This window comes from Mizuhopecten yessoensis, unplaced genomic scaffold, assembly GCF_002113885.1.
Source record: "Mizuhopecten yessoensis strain PY_sf001 unplaced genomic scaffold, ASM211388v2 scaffold419, whole genome shotgun sequence".
NCBI classification, from domain to species: domain Eukaryota; kingdom Metazoa; phylum Mollusca; class Bivalvia; order Pectinida; family Pectinidae; genus Mizuhopecten; species Mizuhopecten yessoensis.
In genome coordinates, this window is record NW_018403537.1 from 1804745 (window position 1) to 1823089 (window position 18345).

General features: G+C 36.0%; 1 long non-coding RNA gene across 1 annotated transcript; it reads left to right on the plus strand.

Moving 5' to 3' along the window:
* On the plus strand, nt 1–15119 carry LOC110448116. The gene is made up of 4 exons (XR_002462682.1): nt 1–92; nt 10036–10162; nt 12615–12737; nt 13909–15119. It is a non-coding gene; the product is annotated as an uncharacterized LOC110448116 (long non-coding RNA).
* The last annotated feature ends 3226 nt before the right edge of the window (nt 15120–18345 follow it).

Here is an 18345-nt window from a genome sequence, read left to right on the forward strand (position 1 = left end):
CAATGAGACATGCGCTGACCTTGCCACCAAATGACAAGTTACGTCACGCTCTAGATAAGGCTTGTTGTGTCTGGACGTAAATTCACAAAAAGGTAAGCAGTTAATTGGTATAAGGTTTAAATTATTGAGTAGATAGCGAACATACATATTATTTAACTACTGTATAATTTAAACTGTATTTTCGCGCATTAAGAAACCGCGGTGAAGGATTTTTCCACAATGCACAAACGTTAAAATGAATTAAAAAATCACATTTTACTGCACTTCTAAAATAGTATACGATATCACCCATGTAGTATGTTTACAATTATAATTAACTTGTATTTCATTGTGTAACTTACAAGTCCCGTAATTATAATAATAAAGCCGATTCAGACAAAAATGGTTTTACTGAACAGTTGATATGGAAGTAGTTCAAATGAGTGTATGGAAGCCCAACATTAACTACTTAGGATAGATTTTCCCCTAAACTTAACGTGTTCTTCCAAAAAAATCAAAGGCCATATTACAATATAATAAAAGATGACAAAAGAATAATCTGATAATGATCTAATTATGAAACGTATCTTGAAATTAATCACTCTCACCATCGTAATATATATCGTATACAACGTTTGATTAAATACCTATTGGACTTCAACAATGCGATCATCTTTGATCATTGTTATCAAATCTGCAATTTTCTTTTACTTACTACAGCAAATCGCCGCAATATATTATTCAGTTCTAAAAATTCAGAAGAGAACAGTCTGCACTTGCAAAAATCCTTTTTACCACAATATGATGTATACTAAAATTCAACTTTAAAGGGGTTGGGTGGCTTTTTTAAAATTTAATATGAAAACATGTTTAAACGAGAAATGATAATGAAGAATTTGAAAAGGTATTGTAACGAATTCGGGACAGGTTTAATGATAAATCTTAAAATTCGATTAGTGTTGTTTAAGTTTTGTGATGATAAATTAAGTGTATTTGTGAGTGAATATTGACAATGATATTCAAATGAATCATCAGCATGCCAGGTATGTCATTCCCTTAGTATAATGCATAATAGCATATATTAATCTCGTATTTACCCCTATATAACGACCCGAATGAAAACCAGTTTGATCATCATTGATTAATTTATTGAGAATAGTTTTTATCCTATTAGCTATAGTTACGGATGCAATTTTGTACACAATGTTCAATAGTGACATGGGTCTCCATTTTTAATGAAATGCCTTGGTGTATCTGCTTTTGGTATGTATACACGTTATAATTCCGTCTCTGCGCTATAGAAAGTTGTCCTGTACAATAACCAAAATTGATGGATCTGTCTATAAACTCACCCAATTTTCCCCAAAAGCATTTAAACAATTCTGTTGTAAATCCATCTGACCCTGGGCTTTTATTATTTTTCATTAATTTTAACGTTTTTCTGCCTCTTTATATGTAATTCCCCCTTCTAGACTATCAGACACCTCTCGAGATAGTTTAGGGATTTCATTATTATTAAGATAACATGTCAAGTTTACATTTTGTATATTATCAGCTGTGCTGTTAGAGACACCATAATGATTTTTTTTTTTAAATGAGCAAACTTCCTGTAATATGACTTCCTGTTTTGTTATTAAGTTGTTATTGTCGATTTGTAATTTTTGTATTATTCTTGAGATATAAGTTCTATTTATTAAATTAAAAAAAAAATAACTAGTAGGTTTTTCCGCTTCTTCTGCCCGTTTCGCCTGTGATATAATAATACTGCCTTTAGTCTTATGCTATCTTATCTTCTCTAAATCTTTTTTCACCATTTAATTCATCTAAATTAACATTTTCCTGGGCCTCAAGCTCGTGTATTGTTTTTTTAAGATTATCTTTCCTAAAGGTTTTTTGTTTTTTTTCTTGCATGATGCATATGATATTGTTTTCCCTCGAATTTCCATAGGCAAAGTTTCCAAAATTAACTGGTCATTAATAGTAAATTGAATCTCAGAAGAAGGGATGTTTTCAATATTGTTCAAATGATAAATTGGTATGCAATATTGTTTCTTTATATCATTGATGCAATTATTAACTATTTTTAAGTATTCTGAATCATGTAGATGTGAATAATTAAGTGTCCATATCCCGCAACCTCTTTTAAATTCATTTAACGTTTCTAATATCTTGGGAAATGAATGATCCGACCTATAACCAGGATCTATACCTGTGTGATTCATACTGGAGAGTAGACTTTCTGAAACAATAAAATAAATCTAGACGTGCCGTGCCTGTTTAACGGGGTTCTTTTTTCTCCAAGTATATCTCCTAACATTTTCGTTTATAATATTACACCGGTGTCCTTTTAACAGTTATAAATCATTTCTATGGTGTATATTGACATGCTAGAGTTGTTACCTAGACGACCACTTGCGGGGATCTTATCCAAGTTTGATCTTGCCCAAATACAAGATTTATTTTTAGAAATTTCTGACAGTAAGCAGATATGTGTACCAACCACTAGATTACTGGTTGTAAAGTTATACAACTTCTTATTCTCAACTGCCAGCATATCCCTGTACACCATATGGACTGGTTACGTCACCAATTGTTGCTATGGCACATTGACGCATTCCACTTTTACTCAAGTACATGAAAATAAACACCGGTAGTGTAGCTTATCTCAGTCTTGATCTGGTCATTTTATATTTGAGGAGGCGGGGGGGGGGGTAGGCTTGCTGTTTCTTACTGCATGATTGTAAGAGGCGACTGATGTCCCCTACCTGCAGTGTTTCTTCCTTGTCCTTGTTTAGGAGACATTAAAGAAACCAAGAACAGACCTTCTGAATCCCTCTGTATGTTTATCGTACAAGGTGGCTATTGTAGGGCCCATGCAGAATCGAAGATATTCTTCCGTATCTCCTACGAGTTGGACATGGAAGAGACCAAAATCGATTAGCTGCCCCCTTTGCAACATTTAAGATATTCCGTTGTCTATCTTTCCTGTCTACTTCTCTCTCTTTCTCCCTCGGCACCCGTTCTTATATGACACTGTCTGTTGCAAGGACGTCAAACCCCAAACAAAATGTTTATGTTTTAAATTTATATTTCCTCAGTCTAAAATTTACAGCTAAAACTTCAGCTTCAGTTCAGTTTCTTTACACGCGTGTGATCATTATAGGGCTTTGGAGAACAAAAGTAGCATCGTAATATTAGAATTAGCGACGTTAAACACACGAGTGTTATCATATAAATGAACTCCGGCTTTCCTACACCACCAAAACCTGGCTCGTCCTTAAATGACCATAGCTGCTAATAGGACGTAAAACACAAACAAACCAGAAGCTTGATCAAGTTGGAAGGCTGACGTAGGCTCATTGCGTTAGAACAGTTCTGAATAGTGAAGCAGCGACTGACAGATTGTGCATTACAACCCTAGCTATCTGACATAAACATCAATAACAAACTTGTACCATATAGCAAATATAAGTCAGAGTTAGTATCTGAGAGGTATTTGTCTGTCATATAAGACGAAACATTAGGAACAGCAATGGCAAGATTCAAATGTAATAACCAGGAACTGGCCATTGAAAGTGGCAGGCTGAACGGTGTAGTTAGATAAGAAACGGTGCAAGTCAAATTGAACACGAACTACACTTTATAATTGTTTACCTAATTTATTCAACACACCAACTTATCCTGTCTCCTGCATACAAACATAAAAGCACGCATACACTACACACATGGAGACACGTCCTTAAATGACTTTAGCTGTTAATAGAAGGTTAAACAAAACAAAACAAAACAAAATCAAATTAAAGAAAGAAAAAACCTATTGCCGTGGATAAAATTTGGTACACATACTGCACGTAAAAAAACAACAATGATTACAAATCTTTTTGATAAACTAAGGCGTATAATATGATGTTATATGTGGTAAGGGCTACAAAAACCAAAGACCAGCTACTAGAAGTATGAATTGACACTGTATTATTATTATATTGGCCCATATCAGTCATTTCGGAAAACGTCTAGCTGTTGACTCAAATACATTCACTGATAACGCGTGATATGCAACACAATACAGATGTGATAGTTAGGGTTGGTTCTTTTGTTGATGTGTGTTTTAGTGTTCCTTTTTGCAGTCTATCGACATCTTAAGGCAAAACAAAAAAACACAAAAAATCAGACGTTTGCAAAACGGAATGCATCAATCTTAATCTAAAAGATTAAAATGATCAGACAAAAATCAATAGCAAACGCATTGGCTGTAAAATATGGCATCATATTTGTGTATGGATTATTTTGAATATCAATAATCATGTATAAATCGCACATAGACTTATCACACAAACATTTAATTGCAGTTACAGTATCGACTTTTCAGGCTTTTGCTGATATTTGGCGCATTCGATCATAAAATCATACAGTAGAAAAAATGTTAGTCTCTTTAACTTAAAATATTACCAATGACGACCATACTATAACTCGAATACAAAAATATTCTCTGTATCCTTTCAGTTAATTAATGGCATGAATGTTGATAATATTCGGGTATTCGTGTATGTTGGAGACCGGGTAAAATCGTTAAGGGCATGCTTAAAATAAAATCTGGTCCGGTCTCCAACTTTATCTGGGCTTGTTTGATCTGGTCTCATGGATCAAAATATTCCAGTCTTTTGATAATGCTCGATGTGTAAATGTCAATAACATAATATCCCGTTGAATTAAATTCTTACTAATCTAAGCGTGAACTGAAACCTGAGAAGAATTTCAATATCCCATTGAAAGGCGGAGGTTCGCACCACCAGGCAACACTGATACAAAACGCCAAACCTATCATTATTATTATTGGATTCCGAACGGCCCATAGCTAGCATTCAACAATTCTAGTACTGCCCAACCACGTACTCATTAACAGCTGAGTAGACTGGAACACGCGGAGTAAAATATCTTGTTCAAAAATACAACAAAGTGCCGTGGCGTGACTCGAACCCAGAACTCTTCGGTCGCGAGCCCGGCGTCCTACCACTAAACTGCTTTTCGAAGTTCCTATCATCTCTCTTCTTCAAAGTATTTTGATTGCTCATATGATAAGATTATTGATTCAATTAACGGCAACATAGATTAATTCCTAGATTTAAAGGAATTGACCCCCATATCAATCATTTTATTGAATTAGAAATTGGGGCATTGGCATTTACTGATCAATACCATGTCGAGCAATATAAATACATTAAAACAAGACCCGAACCAGACTATGTTTTATAGATTACCTTTTAAAGGAGGAAGTTGAACACGAATACATATGGAAACACATCCCATCGAGCACACCTGTACGCGCAGGGTGTTACATATCACGCGTTATCTGTATAGAATGTTAATTATGTTTTTAAAAGCCAGACGTTTGCCGATGTGGCTGTTATGGGCCATGCAAATGCATGACAAAACCACTGCCAGAGACATTTTATCCTGAGAGGTGCTGTTTACTTAAGCAGTTGCCATGTCAATAACCTACTAAATACAGGTAACATCTTATTACTAATGCTGTTGTCATGACAGCTGCTGTGGCCCATCATAAGATAGTACCTTGAAACTGAAATACTTTTACTTCAAAATACAGTACACTTGTGTTTGGTATTTTCAATATAAAGTACTCAATACCAATACAGTATCATTCGACGATGTATTATGTTAAAATTTCAATGAAACATGTGATATAGTAATTTAAAATTCAATATCGATGTATTAAATTGTTAAGTATTAGAAACGATTTTATTGTAAAATCATTTGACATGTAACATTTAAACGCGCCATGATAATATGTGCCATAAGCAACAAAAAGCTTAGTAATTTGTACTGAAATACACTATTCCTGCAAATCGATCATTGTATTATACATAGTCTCCATATATCATGTGACATATCACATTATCTCAATACTTATCGACGTATATATTATACCTTTAATGATAGGTACACATGTACCAATAATTCGAAATTGAAAATTGTGTATAGTGACGTTGATGCACAATCAATAGTGTTGCAAATAGCACCGTGTTGTGAGGCACGGAAGTCTAGTGGTAGGACGCCGGGCTCGTGACCGAAGGGTTGAGGGTTCGAGTCATGGCACTGCAACATACCTTACACCGCTTGTTCCAGCCTATACTCAGCTGTAAATGAGTACGTGGTTGGGAAGTGTTAGAATTGTTAAATGCTAGCTGTAAGCGCCGAAATGGCAGCACCGACTGTATGCTCCCCAGGGAGATGAGAAAGATATTGGCTGGTTGCAAAGGACCTATAACCACGGCTTATGATTTGTTAACCGCTTTGAGACGACCTACGATCTAGATTGTAATAAAACGGTATATAGAAACCTCGAATTATTATTATTTATTAAAAGCATCTACTTTGAGCTGAAGGCCTATATTTACTGAACTAATATTGAATTAAATTGATTGAAATATTAGTAGATTAACTGTACACATTACCAGCTTAAATGTACCTTATACACGGCTAATTCAATAAATTGTTCTCTCAATCCAACCACCAGAATAAGCTCAGAAACCATGAAAATGCGTTTGGACTGGCCACCATTTTGAAAATTTTAATTCGGCCCGAGCTTTATAGGCGAAAACGAATCAGCTAGCCAGATTAAACATATCCCATATTAGTAAACAAGGTTTTAGCAGAAAACTTTTAAAAACCACATCTTTCTAACGTGTACGGTAAATATATAGTAATTCTATCACGTCGCCTTTACGGCATTGCGGAATCCGACAGTTCCAAATTCTTGACGTCACGTTATTGTTGAGCCATAGTGACGTCACGTCACGTGAAATGGGGTGTAAGATAGACATTTCCTACAACACTTTCTTATCCATGATAGTTCTATCTTACACACAGGTAAAAGTACACTTTCATGCCCAAGGGTGTAGGATAGGGAAATTTCACCCTCGGGATTTTCAAATTTGGCAAAACCCTCGACAAAGCCTTGGATTTAACCAAATTTGAAAACCATTCGAGTGGAATTTCCCTATCCTACACCCCTGAACATGAAATAGTCTTATAATATTTAGAAGAACACAAATTAAAAGCCCAGGTGATCAGGAATACATCATTAAGACAGAAATATTTCAGCAAAGTTAAAGTACTAAACATTTGCAAAATATCATCTGTGTTCTGTATTAGTGCTTTTAAAAATGATTCTGTAATCGGATACAGGCTCTAACCCTGTGAAATGAAGAGGTTTGTAATATAAACGTATTTTTTTCTGTGTTATAAGAGGGTTTTCATAACAGCAAGAGCCCTACAAGGGTCAATTATTTATCAACTGCTATTTCTAATCTACATTAAAGACATTGTCAACGAAATGAATTCTATAATTAAATTATTTGTAGAAGACATAACACTAAACTAAAAGGTCAATAATCAAACTACAGAAGGAATCGCTCTTGAGGCAGACCTACAAACACTAGAAATCTGGTAGTCAGTTTTACGAACAATAGCGAACTGGTCCAAAACGTTAGTCCCAAAAACGTTTGAAAATTAGTAAAAAAAATAGTCCTCCGCACCAATTATTGAACATGGGTACTAAAGAAAAAATAACTTTCGAAGTAAACAAGCACCTAGGGAACCCTGTAGGTTGGGGATCGAGATGAGAATACACCTGCTGTTATCCACTGCATGTAACGTAAGAGGCCACTAATGAATGAACCCCCCTGCAGGTTCTTTCTACTTCTAACTACCTTGTATTTCCTAGCGCCTTGCTTGGTAATACCTACATTTGGACTTAATGTTGAGCGTTAGCCAAGGCGAGGAAGGCAATTGGTTCTGTCCCAAAGGCCGGGATATACTAAAGTTCTCAAAAATGGTAGTTGCTATTCCCTGCTTATTGCTCAGAATTTAGTGTAATGGCAACAACTGGTTCACCCGTTGTCATTATAATGTGATCCGGAATGCTATGATGGGTGGCTTCGGCATGGTATTTCGGTGAGGTAGCTCTATAAAGACGGCATCAGATCAGCGCTACCACAAAGAGGCAATTACACAAGCGTAGCCTGCCTCAGGCACACAAACATACATGCACGCATACGTCCTAAAATGGCGTAAGCTGTTAATAGGACGTTTAACAAAATAAAACCAAATAAACACGTAGGGGTATTATTTTCTGGAATGATGGCAATTGGGTAAAACCTGTAAACTACAATATTAATACAGCCTCTGCAAGAATCAATATTCTTAGTTCCCTTAAATTCAAACGTGACCGAAACACTTTACAAACTATTTACTACTTATGTATAAGACCTATCACTGAACAAGATGACGTGGTGAGGAACAACATGGCTGATGAACATAGTGCTATACACGAACATATCCATACTGAGGCAGTAAGGTGTGTATCTGGTGCAACCACACTTACTAGCATCATAGATAAACTGTATACAGAAGTAGACTGGGACAATTTTATTGAACGGCGACAACAGCATTAACTTATCCTTTTTCTCAAAATATACTAGCAAAATACTACAGAATATTCCAGTACCTGCTTGTGGGACACGACGGTGAATATATATAGTCATCATACTAGACACTCGGATGTTACAACCATTGCACCCATTCTTGTCAGTCTAATATGTATCACATATTTTTCTTATCCTATACTGTCAATGGCTTTAGCAATATTTGATTTAGTATCAGGAGAAACCTGTCCTTTTTATAATTTAATTCATATTTCAAACACAACAACAAAAATACTTCCACCAAATCACTGCTCGTATAGGGGTCACGATTGTGGTAAAGTTATCATGCTAGGCCTGTATGCACGAACAATATCATTAAATCAACTCTTTGTGCTTGCGGTAGCATTGAAAACGCAGTCCGCTATCTGCTTGAATGTACCTTATACTCGGCCATCTTGTATAACTGTCAACTCCTTATATGGCGATGAATTGTTGTCATAAGAAGAACACAAATTGATCGTCCTCGATGTTTAGGAGTTTATCCTTAAGGAAATTCACCAAAACTTAAGGAACTAAACTGCAGAATAATATTGATTTAATAACAAGATACAATAAATTACATAAGAAAAATATCACAGCAAGGTAATAAAACATATTAACACATATTACTATCGCTAAGGGATGAGAAAATGTTCAAACAAAGTAACTAAAAGTCCGTAGATAAACGCTGCACAAATCTCATGCAGATAGGGTGAGATATTAAAAGCACATGGCTGTACATGTTTACATGCTAATACAACAAGGTGTAAGAATTAATCGAATGAACACTTATATAGTATAATCTAAAATACATACAGAGTGTATAAAGCATAATAAAGGAAATGTGAAGATAATTTTAAGAGGAATAATTGAAACATAAGATGAGAAAAAGACTATGAATTTCAAGAGTAATCTATTCAAGATCGCATGTTTCACTATTTTACAAAGAACTTAATCAAATCACCCAAGCACAAAAGTATTCTCGTGGTCGGTTCAGTTTTACCAGACCTTGATGCGCGAGATTTAATCCCTGCGAACAACTTCTGATCGGAACAACTGCGAAAATTTAGCCACTGAAAATTAAAATCTATACATTATTCGAAAAGGTCTATTAAAAATTAAAAAGTATTAAGCCCTATAATGAGTCACTTATGTAACGGTGATACGGGAAGATAGTTTACGAATGTTTATTTTAAGTCTAGTTTATATTTAACAAATATCGAAATTTATAAACACATTAGTATTCTTGCACTAAATTTGCTTAGTTTGTTCGCTTTTTTGACGTGAGAGTTAATAATGATTTCCGTCAGATGTGTCCTATTTTCTGTGATTCATATCTCTTACTTACAATGCATCTCAAAATAAATAATACAAATGTATTTCTTTTTGTTCCAAGACCTATTTACACACCATATACACCATTATACCCCTCCGCATTCACGCCATGTTGGTCTCTGTGTAGTATAACATATAGATCGATAGAGAGATAGTTAGATAGATAGATATATTGAAGATATCAATGTTAAAATTAATAAAATAAAAAATGGTATAATTCGCATGTTTTCCATTTCAGGAACGATGCGTGTAGGAGTTTAACCATGTTACAGACTTGCTGTGGTTCATTCCATGATCTCCATTGCATCATCGTCGGAATATTTCTCTATCGACAGCAGAATGATTTGAACACAATGAAAGTAAGAGTAAGTGGAACACCCTTCCTTAAAATGCAGCCATCATATAACAAACGTTCATCCCATGATGCATTCGGAAATATGACAAAAACAGTAGGAATTCAAGCAAAAAACATTTATTTCTACAATCCCCAGTTTTATCACGTGTTTACTGACTGGACTTTAGATACCTGGGGTACGTCAAAGAAATTTGAGAGATGTCCCGTCTCTGATTGTATTGTCACAAAAGGGGAGGTCCCTATGGAACAAAGTGATGCGATTATTTTTAAGCCAAGAGATTCCACCAAACAAACCCCCTGGTCAAGTGTGGATATTTGCTGAATTTGAAACACCACACTACTATTTTCAAAGTAAGTGCTTTTACGAACTAAAGAATAAAGTTAACTGGACGATGACGTATCGGCGTGATGCTGATTTCCCTATTGCACATGGTTATATCAGGAAAAGCGACAGACCAAAATACACTAAGAAGGATCTGGACGATATTTATGCTAAGAAAAACAGAACAGCTGTGGTTTTCATAAGTCATTGTCCCACTGTTGGCAAACGGTTGAAATTTATCGAACTGTTGTGGTCGCATGGTATACAGGTGGACATTTTTGGCTCATGTGGAGCTAAGTCAGTAGAGTGCAATAACGAAGACCGCTACTTGCTGTCCTTCAACGTATCAGGGATAGTAAAACCCGATTGCTTCAGCACTGTTCTGTCACAGTACAAGTATTTCCTGTCGTTAGAAAATTCCCTCTGCATGGATTATACCACAGAAAAATCCCTTCATCGTGTTATGTGCCACCCTATTCTGCTGGGTACAAAAGGAAGAATGCACATATGCTTCCAGGATGACCCCGGGGTCTGGCTTCACCCTTGGAGACTTAACCCCTGGGTCATAACTTCGGAACTGTTGAGATCCCCTCCCCAAAACTATATATACAATTGTTGGGCATAATGCTGTCATTATATTAGAATTGACCCCAGGATCTGTCCCGCCTTTGCAAGCTTAACCACTGGGTCATAACTTTGAAACGGTTGAGATCCCCACCCCAAAACTATATACAATATACAATTATTGGGCATAAAGAGACAAATGCTGTCATGATATAAGAATAGACCCCGGGATCTGCCCCACCCTTGCATACTTAACCCCTGGTTCATAACTTTGAAACGGTTGGGATCCCCACCCCAAAACTATATATACAACTGGTGAGTACAAAAGGAAGAATGCACATATGCTTCCAGGATGACCCCGGGGTCTGGCTTCACCCTTGGAGACTTAACCCCTGGGTCATAACTTCGGAACTGTTGAGATCCCCTCCCCAAAACTATATATACAATTGTTGGGCATAATGCTGTCATTATATTAGAATTGACCCCAGGATCTGCCCCACCTTTGCAAGCTTAACCACTGGGTCATAACTTTGAAACGGTTGAGATCCCCACCCCAGAACTATATACAAAATACAATTGTTGGGCATAAAGAAACAAATGCTGTCATGATATTAGAATTGACCCGGGATCTGCCCCACCCTTGCATACTTAACCCCTGGTTCATAACTTTGAAATGGTTGAGATCCCCACCCCACAACTATATATACAAATGCTGGGCATAAAGAGACAAATGCTGTCATGATATTAGAACTGACCCTGGGGTCAGGCCACAACCCTAGGGACCTAGTTTCGTAGTCACAGCTTGGAAACAGTTGAGATCCCCACCTCAAAACCATACATAAACTTGTTGGGCATGAAAAATCTAATACAGATACGTTACAAGGTTTGGCCTTAGGGTCTGGCCAATTCCCTTGGATCTTATAAGGTGAATATTTTGCCATGATTGCTTAGATATCCATGTGAGCGAATTGTTTTTAGATATTTCAAGATCAACTGATATCGGCAGTTACAATTTTCATTGCTTCAATTTGAACGGATTCCAGTAGTTTTTCTTCCGCAGTGCTACAGTTACCCAATACAGAAGAGGCATATGCTAAAGTAGGACGAATGAAGGAGAGATATAGTAATTCTAAAGATTTCCTATCAATTTTATGTTTTAGCATACGCAGAATATTTAATCTTTTACATGATTTATCATAAATATATTTAACATGATCACCCCAAGAAGCATTAGTATTAAATACTACGCAGAGATGTTTACGCTATATTGTTTTTAATATATATAGCCAGCCCCGTTTTAGAACTGCCGAATTTCAGAGGTTCAAAATAACCCATAATTTTGGGAACTTAAAGATTTTGTCTAATTTTTGTTTCTTGAATTTTGATAGTGTCTATATCGGGGCACTCTGTAATTAGTTGTTTAAGTTCTATAAGGTTTGGCCTCAGGCCACGGGCGTTCCAGGCTGAGAACAGAAAGAGCGCCCGCGGCCTTTTTAACTTCCTGTTCTCTAATCATTGTTATTTATTAATTATTGGTTGTTTAATTTCTGTTTATAGTGTTATCGACCTATTTCAGCGGTTTGCTCGATCTATCCCGTATCGGGATCTATCCCTTATCTATCGATCCCTATCGGCACGATGTTGATGGAGGGGAGGTAACTCCTACATTCCTACTGAAAACGGTCGAGATGGCTTTGATGTAAGTGTTTCGATTATTTCCGATATGTGTACGTCTTGTTTGGCGGGGTTTGTATTGACAGGTCTGGTTCTGTACTAGATGTGTCTGGTGTATGTATCGGACTCTGTGCCTCCTGATCTACATGTATCTGGTCTATACCTATTTCTTGTACCAGCACAGAGTTAAATGTTTCAAACAACTTAAGGTTCATGTAACCACTAATAATTGACCTTCATGTCCCTTTATTTCATGTGTAAATATTACATTTATCACAAGCTGTGCTGAATTGTCGTTTTCGATGTTAGAGTTATTAATTCAAACACACTATAACTATGATTGAACGTTTGCCACGCACTCAAAAATAGTGCTATTTGAAATATAAATGAGTGACTTGTGAATATTTTGCCACTATTTTTGGGGGAAATTAGAACTGCTAACCTATTCATGTTTGAGAATTGAAACTTTGGCAAAAATAAGATTTTATATACAGTGAGGTACGTCTATGAAATAAATTATGTTTAAACATCCATACATGGATTTTGGTTAAATCGAAAGTCATCGTGTTGTCCAATGGAGGCCGCCATTTTTATAGCTGTAAACAAAATGGTGATTATTTCCGTCGCAATCACAAGCGATCGGTCCGTCCATAAAAGACGGCGTTGACATCGAATAAACCATAAATAACTAGTACATGTCGTAACCAGGCCTTTTGTTCATATTCAGACCAACATTCTTCCTCTTCGTCTGATTTTCGTTTCGGACGACATGGCGATATCGCTCCGCAGTTAATTTACAAAAATGACAATATTTCCTGTCATAGTTTTCCAAACAAGAGTATAATTCCTTAAATAGTAAAATACTTTTGATGCCGAATTGAATTACACAAATGTCGGAGTATTACTAAAAAGAAAAGAAATCAGAAAAATCAAAATGGGACTGAAAAACTGATTATTTATATTACTGTTTGAAGTGTCAATAAAAAGTAAACAATTTATGGAAGCATGGAAGAAGCATATATGTCAAATAAGTGTCTACTGCATTGCATTTCAGTGAAGCAGCACTCAAAAAGGCGCCATTAGTATGCTATGTCAAAAGAAATTAGTCTGCAAAGAATCTGAAAGTGAATTTTTTAAAGACATTGAATACCAATTAATTAACACTAATTATAACTTTTATTTATTTTATAACACAGGTGAGCAGCACAACTAATTGAAGCCATAGAAGCACATGCCGAATAACAACATTACCGTGAACATATGAGGAGGAAGCTCTAAAGACCCACACATTCCAAAGTGTTTACATCTGCATGTAATGGGAATAGATGCTCGTCAATCTCAATGCATGTTTATATTGCGTCCTGTCATCTTGTCTGTTGTAGTGTGGTCATGGAGGTGTAGCAATGGAGGTGTAGCAACTCGATGAATTGAAGCCTCATCCAGAAGTTCCTTATAGGTAATACATCATTGCACTATATTTATTTATCTACCCAGATACCAAAACATTGTCATCTGGTCCAAATGTTGCCAGGTAAATGAAAATGAATAGTATTGAATGTAGGGCCATGACAAGTGAATATTCTTGGGAATTGACATTTCATTTGAGATGGTCTTGTGGGGTTTTTATGAGACATCATTAAGAAACATTTGTGAAATTTCTTCTGGATATTAAAAAACTTTTACGAAATATCAAGAGACTTTTTTTAACACCTAGCTTTATTATTGTCTATACCAGAAATGCACGAAGAACATTGAATGAAATTTGTCTCACGACTCCTTTTCCACCAGAGGACACTGAAACACACAAAGTGTCAATCGACAACTGTACAGTACTCAGTTTTATAGGAATGATGGATTTGATGATGCAATGTATAGAAATCTCTATGAAGTGGATAACAAGGTTTACATTATTGACTATTTGCTGCAGGATTACAGAGATTCTTGTGCTTGGTTTATATATGTAGTAAGACTCATAGGTAAACATGGCAGTAGTTTATATTTTCAATAAAACGCTGTTGCCTGAAAGTTACCCCGTCACTGTGTGTTTGTAAATATTGGTAGCTACAATTATGATATGGTGATATCCGATGAGATGATGTTGGCGTGGTATCTTCCTCACTAAGCAAAAGACATCTAAGCTTTTTTCACGTCTGCAACTACAAGTCAAGCAACATTCCAAAGTTTGTACACTCGCGTGTGATGTACTGGAGCACTCAAATCGTACCGGAGTAGCCCATCGCGAAAGTAAAACTTGGCTGATTTAGTTGCCCGAAGTATTGCAGATGATATTGTTTTACGGATATGTAAATTGGTAAATGAGTCAATGTCTTGATTAGATTGGAAGTAATGCGATTATTACAAAAGCTTCAATAATGATGAACGGTAATTAAATTGAAATTTGACTCATGCTTCAACCGCTAAAATGATAGCACAATACATAACTTGAAATCTTATGTATGGAATTTATGTCAATTTTATTGAAGAATTGGTTTTTATTTTTATTCTTAAATTACAAATATACTTAGTAACTTATATATGTGCCACATTATAGCCACCCTACTATTCTGTTGACATCTAATAAGGTGACACTGGGTTTACTGTTTTATACGATGATTAAAATGTTTCATATGTGTATGTGATGTGCTAATTAATGTAATTATCAATATAAATAATAAACTGTGCTCCAATATTTGTTAATGATTCTTTTTTTAACAAACCATAACATACATATCATGCATTATTTTTCGGTCAGAAAGGTGGTTTTTAGAAAAAAATTACACTACATGGGCCTCCATAGTTTTAGAAAAGTAGTTCCAATATGGCTGATTTGTTATGGTGAAATTAACTAATGTCTTGACTTTGAAGTTGTGATTATCAGTCTTTTGAAGCAGTTTCATTAACTTTCAACAATCCCACTACCTAAAATGAGTTCTAAGGAAGATTTTGACTGATATTTCCTTGCAAATCGACTCTGTTTTGTGTAGATATGTTATTTCCTTCATAACATGTTATTAATGCAATTAAAACAATATTAACGAACTATACTTAACTGAAAGCTAATACATACTGTTAATTATATCCTACATATCGTAGCTATACCAAAATAAGGGCTATATCGAGGTAAAATTCAAGAAATTATGACCTTTTGCAACTAAGTTGAAAACAGACTTTACATAAACCTTATAGGTTTTTTTTCATCTAGGTTCGCCAGTGCTACCAAAAGTGTACTAAGTGTATTAATTTATTGTTGTTTTGTTACTGGCTCATTTCCTAATTTAATGTCGGCTTGTTGATGTATATTTTGTGTATTGAGTCGTCATGCCTCAGGGTTGACGTGTTGTATGTTTTTGTACGAGGCGTACTTGTGTCTGTTTGTGTCTTGTATCTAAGGACCTATTCGATTTGTAGGGGATGAACTTGGGGGTTTTGACCGTTTTTGCCCTAAGCGCCCCCTGTACTTGTGACACGGTCATACATACAATCATCCAAGTCCTTGATGTAATCACGATAAAGCCTGAGGGCAGGAATTTAACGGGTGAAACCCCTACATATGCCTGAATGTCGGCTACGGCCCCTCTCATGTTTATCGTTTTATATGGCCCTATATTCCTGTCCTTGGGGTTTGGGTTTAAAACTTCTACCTGTTCTGCCATGTTGTCGATCTTTTGATTAGTGATTAAAGGGAGCTAATTCAAACTCCAACGAAGGAATTTAAACTTTTGCATTTCCATTCTTGGTAGAAGTAACCAGACCGCTACGGACTCTTTGTCCATAATATATGATCGTGTGACTATATCTATGTAATGTGTTTAAAAACATTTAAATACTGCTTTTTTATTTGTAGATTTATAAATAAAAATACAATAAAAAATAAACTTTTAATAAAGCTTAATTCTAAATACCGTCGTTATTTTCATATTTGACGTTAGATGCTAGAAGAAAGATGATATGGAGTCTCAGCCATCGTGGCATATAGCATTTCACAGTTATCATTGTAAACTGAAAGGTGACACAAACTACAAAAAAAAACGTGAAACTACAGTTGTTGACGCCCCGGAAAATCTGAAAGCCACACTGAAACTAACATTGGTTGAATATTGCGGCTTACGCGTTTCAGAAACTTTATCCCATAGCAACAGCAAACAGACGGGAGTATACATAAGAACAGAACCTAAAGTTTTGAAAGACTGTACCACTAAGGCAAAGATTTTCGCCCCATTGCAGGTTCGCAACGAAGCTGCCAAAGACAATAGCGTACTAAATCAAGTAAACAGATCAGGGACAAAAACAAAGGGACAACAAAAAGGAAAAACCGATTGTTCCACAAACAATAACATTGCTGATGAGTTAATTGAAGTATTGACAAAGTGAACAACAGACTCTTATGAGCAAACCGTAGAACTTTCGATAGGCAAACTACAAAACATTATCGTGTATTCCGATTTTGTGTAGGTGTGGTTCAGAGGGATACGGGAGGTCATCCTATCATGTTAAGTCCTACTCTACTGCATTGGGATGTAGGAAAGGCTACCTACAGTCACTGTTTTGTTTACGTCAAGGCAAAACTGGGAACAGGCAATGCTGAATAATTACTTCTGCTGTCCATGACAATTTCGATTGCTCAACATTTTTTCTCGTATAACACACCTAAAAGAATGTGGGTAAGTTTTAAGAAAAGTGGGGAACTCCACTAGATACAAGGACAGCAATCAATAGATTAATTTTCGGGGTAAATGGGGTAATTTATAGAAGAGACTCGCTTCAATATGACATGAGAGTTGAAGATCTGCCTTTATTTCGGCAATTTTCCCCAATTCAAAAATTATTGGCAGAAATATTCAGAACCGAAATCGAAGTCAAAAGTTATAGAACCGATTCGCCAATCTGAAGTTAAGGAAATGTGGACATCAATAACAGACTAAAACAATCCGCCGAAAGGAAACAACACAACCTGCCAACTCTCATTGACAAATTGACCCTAGTCTCTAAACTGCAACTGTTAGACATATTAAGAAGGGCGTTGCACGGCACTGGACAGTTCAAACTTGCTGATACGTTTTCCGAGATCAGTCCCACTTTTTGGCATAACAAAACTTCAAATGAAAAGGACATCGGTTTTCGAAAAAAAATACAAAACAACAAAATCAGCGCGAAGAGTGAAATCGACTATTGCAAACTTCAGGTGTCTAAAACCAAAATAAGCGTGCGAAAAAAGTCCTTAACAGCGCAGACGTAGACATGCAGAACGAGCACAGCAAGAAACTCTCCATGGATCAAAATATAAAGAATATACAAGAATCAGAAATCAAGTTAAACGTGACATCAGGAGAAGTCGTCGAGATATGGAGAAAGACAATGCTACAAACATCAAACTTGACCCTAAGAGATTCTGGGCATATGTTATCTCGAAAAGAAAAGTAAAAACAGGAATAGCAGACTTAAAGTATCAAGAGGAAAATGAAAATAAAACTGCAGTCAGTGACAACGATAAAGCAGACATTTTAACTAAGTTCTACAGTAGCGTGTTTACAAAGGTGCCATCTGAGGAAATTGTGTGTACCGAGGAAACCGTTAATTAGTTGTTGGTAAACCTTAAATCTAATAAATCACCTGGACCAGACCATAGGCACCCT